The sequence below is a fragment of the Petaurus breviceps genome, unplaced genomic scaffold (assembly GCF_028583685.1).
Source record: "Petaurus breviceps papuanus isolate PSGF00001 unplaced genomic scaffold, PetGlider_PUasm1.0 91133, whole genome shotgun sequence".
In the NCBI taxonomy this organism is placed as follows: Eukaryota; Metazoa; Chordata; class Mammalia; order Diprotodontia; family Petauridae; genus Petaurus; species Petaurus breviceps.
Genome location: NW_027187419.1, coordinates 66,594,661 through 66,603,149, shown reverse-complemented (window position 1 = coordinate 66,603,149; position 8,489 = coordinate 66,594,661). Strand labels below are relative to the sequence as shown.

The 8,489-nt window shown below is 40.7% G+C and overlaps 2 pseudogenes; both read left to right on the top strand.

The window, feature by feature from the left end:
* Window positions 1-5,431: 5,431 nt before the first annotated feature.
* Window positions 5,432-8,048, top strand: LOC138154885 (targeting protein for Xklp2 pseudogene; annotated as a pseudogene).
* Window positions 6,971-8,048, top strand: LOC138154886 (targeting protein for Xklp2 pseudogene; annotated as a pseudogene).
* Window positions 8,049-8,489: the final 441 nt, after the last annotated feature.

Sequence of the window (8,489 nt, the reverse complement as noted above, 5' to 3'; positions counted from 1 at the left end):
CTTTCCTGCCCACCTGCTGGGATACCTTCAGAAGGAGATTTGTTTCTCTCTGTCACTTTGTGGGTTCTGTAGCTCTAAAGTTTGTTTAGGGCAATTTTTTACATGTATTGGAAGTGGGAGCTTATGCCAGGTTTGTGCTTCTACTCTGCCATCTTGCCTCCGCCCCCCCCCCTCCAGGTTTCTCTTAATCTGTCCTTTTTGTCACTTGTTATGGTGCAATAATATTCCATCACTGTCATAATTTGTTAAGTCATTCCCTGATTGATAGGTACCCTTTTAGCTTCCCATTCTTTGCTACAACAAAAAATACTTTATAAATATTTTTGTAAATATGGGTACTTCTCTTACTTTGGTAATGCTGTGTCAAAGACTACACAATATCTTTATTTTTCGGTTGTAGCTCTGCATCACTTTCCAGAATGGTGGTTGGATCACTTCACTACTCTACTAACATTGCATCAGTGATCTTGTCCCTCTGCTGTGCTTACAGCAATTGTCATTTTACTTTTAATCCAGATGATTGACCTGGTTTTGCTTATTTAGGAAGTTTGGGGTCAGTACAGGAGCTTTGTTACAACTTGGAAAATTAATTGGTATACTAGGAGACAAAAAGGGTCCAGGAAGCATCTTAAAAAAAACATCTGACTTACTTGCCAAGAAATAAGCGATAGATGCCAAAAGTAATCCCAGATTAGAAGTAAATCTTCCTATTATAGTTTATGAAGAAGGATGATGGCTGATTACCAGCAGTGTTGTCTCATAAAGCAGAAAGAAGTAATGCAGGGTAAAACCAATTTAAAGAAAACTTATCAAGTTACCCAACTAAGGATGAATATCATATGAAAGACAATGCAGATGATGTTAGGTATGAGCACATTGGAACACAAAACTAATAGGAAACTCTAAAGAACAGGAGTAAAGTATGTGATCAAGAGACTTTGTCAGAAAGATTAGCTGGTCACATGCCAAGAATGAGGGATGACAATTAGATGGTCCTCTGGTGATAATTAAGACAAACTAATGAAGACTTCTAGTAAATCAGTGGACCCACTGTGGGGAACTTTAGCAAGAAAGCAGACTAGAGTCACACAGGATGGGCATGCATGAATGAGTCAAGAAATATATCACTGGAGAGAACTCCTAAATAAATGGGATCACAGATCCATTTGAATATTTGGGAAGGTAAAAGCCTGACAGGCACCTTACTGGTTAGTAGTAATTTAAAGATAAAACAAGACTATTTGTGCTTTTGAGAAGCTTACAAAGTAGTAGGGGTGATCAAACAGATATATAATTAAAGTACTAAATTGTGTGTGGTAAGTAACAACAGAAAAGAAATACTCCATTGATCAGGAAAGTCAGAGACATCAGAGAAGATCTCACAAAGGAGGTAATAATTGAGCTAAGCATTGAAGGAAGAGAAAAATTCCAATAAGCAGAGACTGAAGGTGAGGGGGAGGTTAGGAAAGGCATCCATTCTAGGCATGGGGCTGGGGAAGTGCCATGAGTGAAATAAGAAAGGCAGGTAAAAGCAGGAGATTAGGCAAGAATGAGTATTCTGGATTGACTTTTGTCAAGTACTCAAAGGGCAAAAGTGGGAGAGGACAGAAATATAGTGTGAGGCCAAACTGTGAAGGGCATTAAATGCCAGAGTAGTAGGTGGCTCAGTGAATAGAGTACTGGGCCTGGAGTCAGGAAGACCTGAGTTCAAATACACTCTCAGACACTAGCTGTATGACCACGGGAAAGTCACTTAACCTCTGTTTGCCTTAATTCACTGGAGAAGGAAACACACCAGTATCTTTGCCAAGAAAATCCCATGGACAAGAATTGACATGCTATGGTTTATGGAATCATGAAGACTTGAATGACACTGAACAAGAAAAGAAAATTTTATTTTGGAGAATTTTTGAGCAGGGACTAATGTTATCCAAGGGGTTCATTGGGATATTTGCTTATATATTGCTTTGAGGAATTGAAGAAAAGAATCTGGAAGCAGGGGAACTATTTTATTTATTTATTTGGGTTATACATGTGCAATCATGCAAAACATTTCCATATTAGTCATTTTGTACAAGAAGACTCAAATAAAAGGAACAAAAGAAAGAAAGTAAAAAATAGCATGCTTTATTCTATATTCAAACAATATTAGTTCTTTCTCTGGAGGCAGATAGTATGCTTCATCGTTACTCCCTTGGGATTGTCTTCTATTATTGTATTGCAGAAAATAGCTAAGTCATTCACAGTTCTTCATTGTACAATATTGCCCTTACTATGTACAATGTTCTCCTGCTTCTGTTCATTTCACTTTGCATCAGTTCACATAAGTCTTTCTTGGTTTTTCTGAAATTATCCTGCTTGTCATTTCTTATAGCTCAACACTATTCTGTTACAATCATATAGCACGGCTTGTTTAGCCATGCCCCAATTGATGGCCATACCTTCAGTTGCCAATTCTTAGCCACTGCCTAGCTGCTATAAATATTTTTATAGAAATAGGCCTTTTCCCCCTTTTTTGATGTCTTTTGCATATAGACCTAGTAGCAATATTGCTGGATCAAAGGGTGTATACAGTTTTATTGCCCTTTGGTCATAGGGCAGGAAAACTATTTAGGAAGCTATTATACTATTCCACAGTAATAAGAAATACCTTATTTACCTGACCATTCTCCCTCTCTCTGCTGGTCCTAGGTCACAATGTCTATGTGACTATAGTAAAATGTTACTAGATTAAGAAAGTCAAATTGGTGATTGTAAAGAAGTTGTCTTAGTAACAGACAAAGTGGTAGGAATTATGCTTCTGGGTCTTAGGTGATGCTCTGCCTCACAGATCGTGGTGGGTTTCTGCTACATTTTGTTGGTTTGACTGATTTCTTTGCAGGTCAGTGGTACACTATTTATGATCCTTTGCCATTATTCAATGGCCTAGTTCAAGTTCAGAAAATGGATAGAATTCAACATTTCTGTGCAAGTTCTCAAAATGAATTTACCTTTTTCAGTCCTAGAAAGATTTTATTTTCCTGCTTAAGGGATGAATTTGGCGGGGAGATAGATAAACAAGATACAGTGGGATTTTATTTCAGTGCCTTAATTCATCATTTTCTCAACCCAAGATACTGAAAAAAGATCTCACACTTAATAGGAAAGGTTACAAGACATGTGTAAGATGAAAGACTAAGAGAAATGCAATATGAATCATATTTTCTCTCTACTTTCTCTCCTCAGGATATTTTTGCTGAAAACCTTTGGAAAATTTTCACATATAAGACATATCTATATCTATATAACATATCTATAAAGATTAGCCTGATCAGATTACATGATATTCACTTGTGTGCCTTTATTAGATAAATTATGCTATCCTAGACTTATCCATTGCATAACTGACCTCTCCTTTTTCATATGTGCATATTTTATAGGTGGCACAGTGGATATAATGCTGGGCTTAAAGTCAGAAAGACCTGAAGCCTCAGATACTTAGTAGCTGTATGGCCTGGGCAAGTCACTTAACCCTGTTTGCCTCAGTTTCCTCATCTGTAAAATGAGCTGGAGAAGGAAATGGCAAACCACTGCAGTATCTTTGCCAAGAAAATTGCTAATGGGGTCACAAAGTTGAACATGATTGAAACAACTGAACAATAATTGTCTTAAAAATAAAGATGAACACTTATTTGCTTAATGTCAAATGCATTTCTTTCTAAATAGTTCATACAGAATTTTTTTTCTTGACCACTTTATAGTTGTTTTCTGTAACTTTTTGTGCTTCCCCACCCTGAGGATCTTATGATCTGATGATTCTCTTTCATGCCAGAATAAAATTGAGAAGACTTTCTTATAAACAATCATGCATAGTGAAGCTGGGAATTTTTAGGACTACTGATAATAAAAGCTCAAAATTGTCCAGTAAAGTGACTTACTTATGACTCTGTGAGGCAGATAGGAAAATCAAGAAAGAGTAGGTTTTATATCCCATTTTACCACCAATTCACTAGGCAAGTCACTTTATCTTGGTTTCTCCATTGAAACTCTGTGCACTCTGTGTATGTAATCAAGTTAAATTTGCGTTTGAAGATACCACCAGAAATACTGGTCTCTGAGGGTTGTTGAGCTACCTTTTATAAGAGAAGCTCCTTCCTCCACTCCTTACCTGCACAGTGTTTACCACTCTTTTCTTTTCTCTCTTCTCTCTGAGTTTTTAAAACACTCCACTCCAGGATTTCCTTCTCATTGTCTGACCACTCCTCTGTCTCCTCTGCTGGATCATCATCTTGGTCATGCTTCTGAACTGAAGATCCACCCCAATGATCGTCCTGAACTATCTTCCCTTCTTCTCTTGGTGATCTTATCAGCTAACATGGATTGAATTGTTGTCTCTTTGCAGATGACTCTCACACCCGTATTTGAGACCTGCTCTGTATTACTAGCCATTTCAAAATGGATTTCCCAGCAGTTCACTGTTGGTCAAAGCAGAATTCATTATCTTTCCCTAACTACCTATAACTCCTCAAAGCCTTCCTTATGACTGTCAAGGGTACCACCTGGTCATCCAGATTTGAAACCTTGCTGTCTTCCTCTGCTTCTTACTTTAGCTGTATAATTTGCTTGTTACTGTCTCCACATCTCTTACATACATCCCCATCCCTTTCTCCCCAATAACAGCCTCCACCCTAGTTTAGACCCTCATTACCTCTCGCTTGGACTTTTTCAGTAGCTTCTTAATTGTTCTCTCTGTCTAATCTTGACCTCTCTGGTGGGATGTATAAGGTGTTCAGGGAGGCCTAGCACCTCTGGCATTACGGCTTGTCAAGACATTCTCAGGGCAGCTTCTGGCACTGAACTCTCACCTGTGGCTACAAGAAATATCCACCCCCTGATAAAACTGTCTTAGCAGATGGGCTAAATTAGGTTGAGAGTAACCAATAGGCCTCAAACCCATCTACGAGTTAGGAGGATGTCTACTCCAAGCATATGAATACTTCTCCTGGTGGAGAGCACAGATGAGAGTAATTCATTCCAAAGACCATAAAGGCAGCTGAAGCAAGCATTATGGAGCATTTAGAGCTTGGCCAGACATTGAAGACATCAATATCATCAACTGCATTCTGGGCCATTGCTTGATTTTTGTCTTGCTACTGGACCTCAATGACTGCAGAAGAGAGCAAGGCTGACGACTTTGTGCAATTCTGCCTCACTTAAATCCAGTTCACACATGAGTCAAGGCATCACCCCCAAGATGTCATTGAGGCTCTTCAAAAATGAAAGATGAACAACAACCTCTCTGGTGTCTCCTACACTCTGCTGCCTTAAAACAAAAGTGTGGACCGAGTTGAGTTGCTGCAGCTGGAGGAGTATAGCACTAGTTGTACGGACTGGAGACAGTGGTTGCACCAGCTAGAGGGATTTGCTTCTGAACAAAGATGTGGCAGAGGCAATGTTCCAGAGCAGAGCCTCTTATACCTTTGATGCTCCAACAGCCTTCATCAATTTCACATCTTTGCATAATGAAGATACTCGTAATGTGGACTCCTGGTTTGAGGAGAGGGCCAGTTAGGAGAATAAGCCTCCTGAAGATGATGAAGCACCAGGGCCCTCCTACAGGAAGACACCTTTGAGAAAGACCCATGTACCCCAAGCAGTTGTCATGCCTCTGAGATCAGTTGGCAACACTTACATGGAAATAGAGAATCCATCAGAAGAATGTGCTTCATCAAATGCTTGCAACTCACCAGGCTTCCAGGAAACTACATCAAAAAATGCCCCTTTGTTGGGATCCCTTATTCCAGCCTGGTCCCAAAGGGTGACAAGGAGCTTGTCTGCTCAGAAAAAATCAGAACAAAGGCAGAAACATCAGCTCAGAAAGCAAGAAGAAAGACACCTTGTTCCTGTGGTCAGTGATGAAATGCCACCCTCCAAGAAAATGAAAGTCACTGAGGGCAAAAGTAAGTCTATGGAAAATAGCGCTTCCAAAAATGGTGCCCAGAAGAATGAGCCTTCCCTGGGATGGCCCGCAGGCCAAGTAGCTGTGTCTTGCACACCACCCATAAGGAAGAAGGTTCTCAAAAGCACAGAGGAGCAAGAGTTGGAGAAGAGACTTAGGATGCAGCAGAAGGTGGTAGAGATGCGGAAGAAGAACAAAGAGTCCTTGAAGATAGCTCTCGCAGGGCAGCCTCTGAAGAAAACAGTCAGCCAGGTAACCAAGTCAGTTGACTTCCACTTCCACACCGATGATAGGATCAAACAGTACCCAAAGAGCCAGGAAGAATACAAAGAGGTGAATTTTACATCTGAACTTCGGAAGCATCCTCCATTTCTGGCCCAAGTAAGCAAGGGGCCTACCATCACCAAGCCCTTCAATTTGTCACAAGGGAAGAAAAGACCTTTTGAAGAAACAGCCTCTACTTATGTCCCTCTTGCACAACAAGTTGAGGCTTTCCATAAACGCACACCCAGTAGGTACCACCTGAGGAGCAAGAAGAATGATGAGGGTCTGTTACCTTCCAAACCCTTGGTGCTCAAGATAACAAACCCACAGACTCCTGTATTTAGAACTAAACAACGCACAAGGCCTGTAACGTGCAAGAGCACAGCTGAGTTGGAAGCAGAGGAACTTGAGAAAATTCAACAATACAAATTCAAAGCATGGGAGCTTGACTCCAGAATCCTTGAAAGTGGGCCCATTTTGCCAAAGAAACCTCCTGTGAAGCCACCCACTCAAGCAATTGGTTTTGACCTGGAAATTGAGAAAAGGATACAGGATCGAGTGGCAAAGAAGAAGACGGAAGAAGATCACTTTGAGTTTCATTCTAGGCCTTGTCCCACCAGGATCTTGGAAGATGTTGTGGGTATTCCAGAGAAGAAGACGCTCCCTACCACAGTCCCCAGATCTCCTGCCTTTGCCCTGAAGAACAGAGTCTGTGTATTCCCCTGAGAAGAGGAGGAAGAAGAACCAGTAAAGATCAAATCTAACTCCATGCCACACTATGGGGTGCCCTTTAAGCCGAGAATCCCAGAACAGAGAACTGTAGAGGTTTGCCCCTTCTCCTTTGATTCCCGGGACAAAGAGCGGCAATTACAAAAGGAGAAGAAAGTAAAAGAGCTGCAAAAAATAGAGGATCAGGTGCCTAAATTCAAGGCACAGCCTCTGCCTCAGTTTGACGCCCTTAGCCTGCCAGAGAAGAAAGTGAAGACTGTAACACAGCTTGAACCTTTCCACCTGCAGACAGATGAGATAGGAGCTCTTAAGGCTCAGACATGGAAGCAGCAGCTTGAAGAAGATTTAAAGCAGCAGAAAGAAGCAGCTTGCTTCAAAGCTCATCCAAACACCGTCATCCATCAGGAGCCCTTTGTTCCCCAAAAAGAAAAAAAAACAACATCAGAGGACCTTTCTGGTTCCATAGTTCAGGAACCTTTTCAGCTGGCAACAGAAAGGAGAGCCAGAGAACGGCAGGAATTTGAGAAGCAGATGGCTGAGGTTGAAGCACAGAAGGCCCAGAAGCTTGAGAAGGCCAGGCAGTAGGAAGAGGAGCAGAAGAAGGAAGAACTAGCAAAGCTGCGCCAAGAATTGGTACACAAGGCGAACCCTATCCGCAGATACCAGGGTGTGGAAGTGAAGCCCAGCAAGCAGCCCTTGACCATACCAGTATCTCCCAAGTTTTCTACCAGATTCCAGTGTTAAACCACAGCTTCCTGTGTTTATGTGTGATCTGTCCTTGTGGGAGATAGAGGCACAGTTCACTACAAGTCAAGAACAAGAATCTTTTTGTGCTTTTCCACTGGGCATGTTGGACACATTTCTATCAACTGTCTTAACTGTGACTCACTCTTGAAGACTTTTAGCATGTGTAATTAATTCAAGGAAAGCATTCTAGTATCCGTAATGAATCATATCTATTCTAGCCACATACTTGCTTTCTTTTAGTACAGGTTGACCATTAAAATGGGTCTAAATTCTTCCAATATAATTTTTGGTGTAGTGTATGTATCCGATTAGTCCATTCTTTTTTAAAACAAGAAAATAAAGATATTTAAATAAAAAAAAAAAACCAAAAGTGTGACCATCATTCTTCAAATAACTCCAATGGATTTCTATTGTCACTAGGATAAAATATAACCTCAATTTAGCTTCACCACCTAGTCTAATCCTATCTTTCCAACCTCATTGGGCATTAGTCCTTATATTCTATGATCCTGGCAGCTAGGTGGTTCAATGGATAGAGCACTGGACTTGGAATCAGAAAAATATCTTCCCGAGTTCAAATCTGGTCTCAGATACTTAGTAATTGCATTACCCTGGGCAAGTCACTTAACCTTGTTTGCCTTGGTTTCCTCATATATAAATGAGTTGGAGAAGGAAATGACAAACTGCTCCAGTATCTTTGACAAGAAAATCCCAAATGGAGACATGAAGAATCAGATATGACTGAAACAACTGAACAACAAACTCTATGACCCAGCCAAATTGACCTTTCCTCTGTTCCTCACACATGACA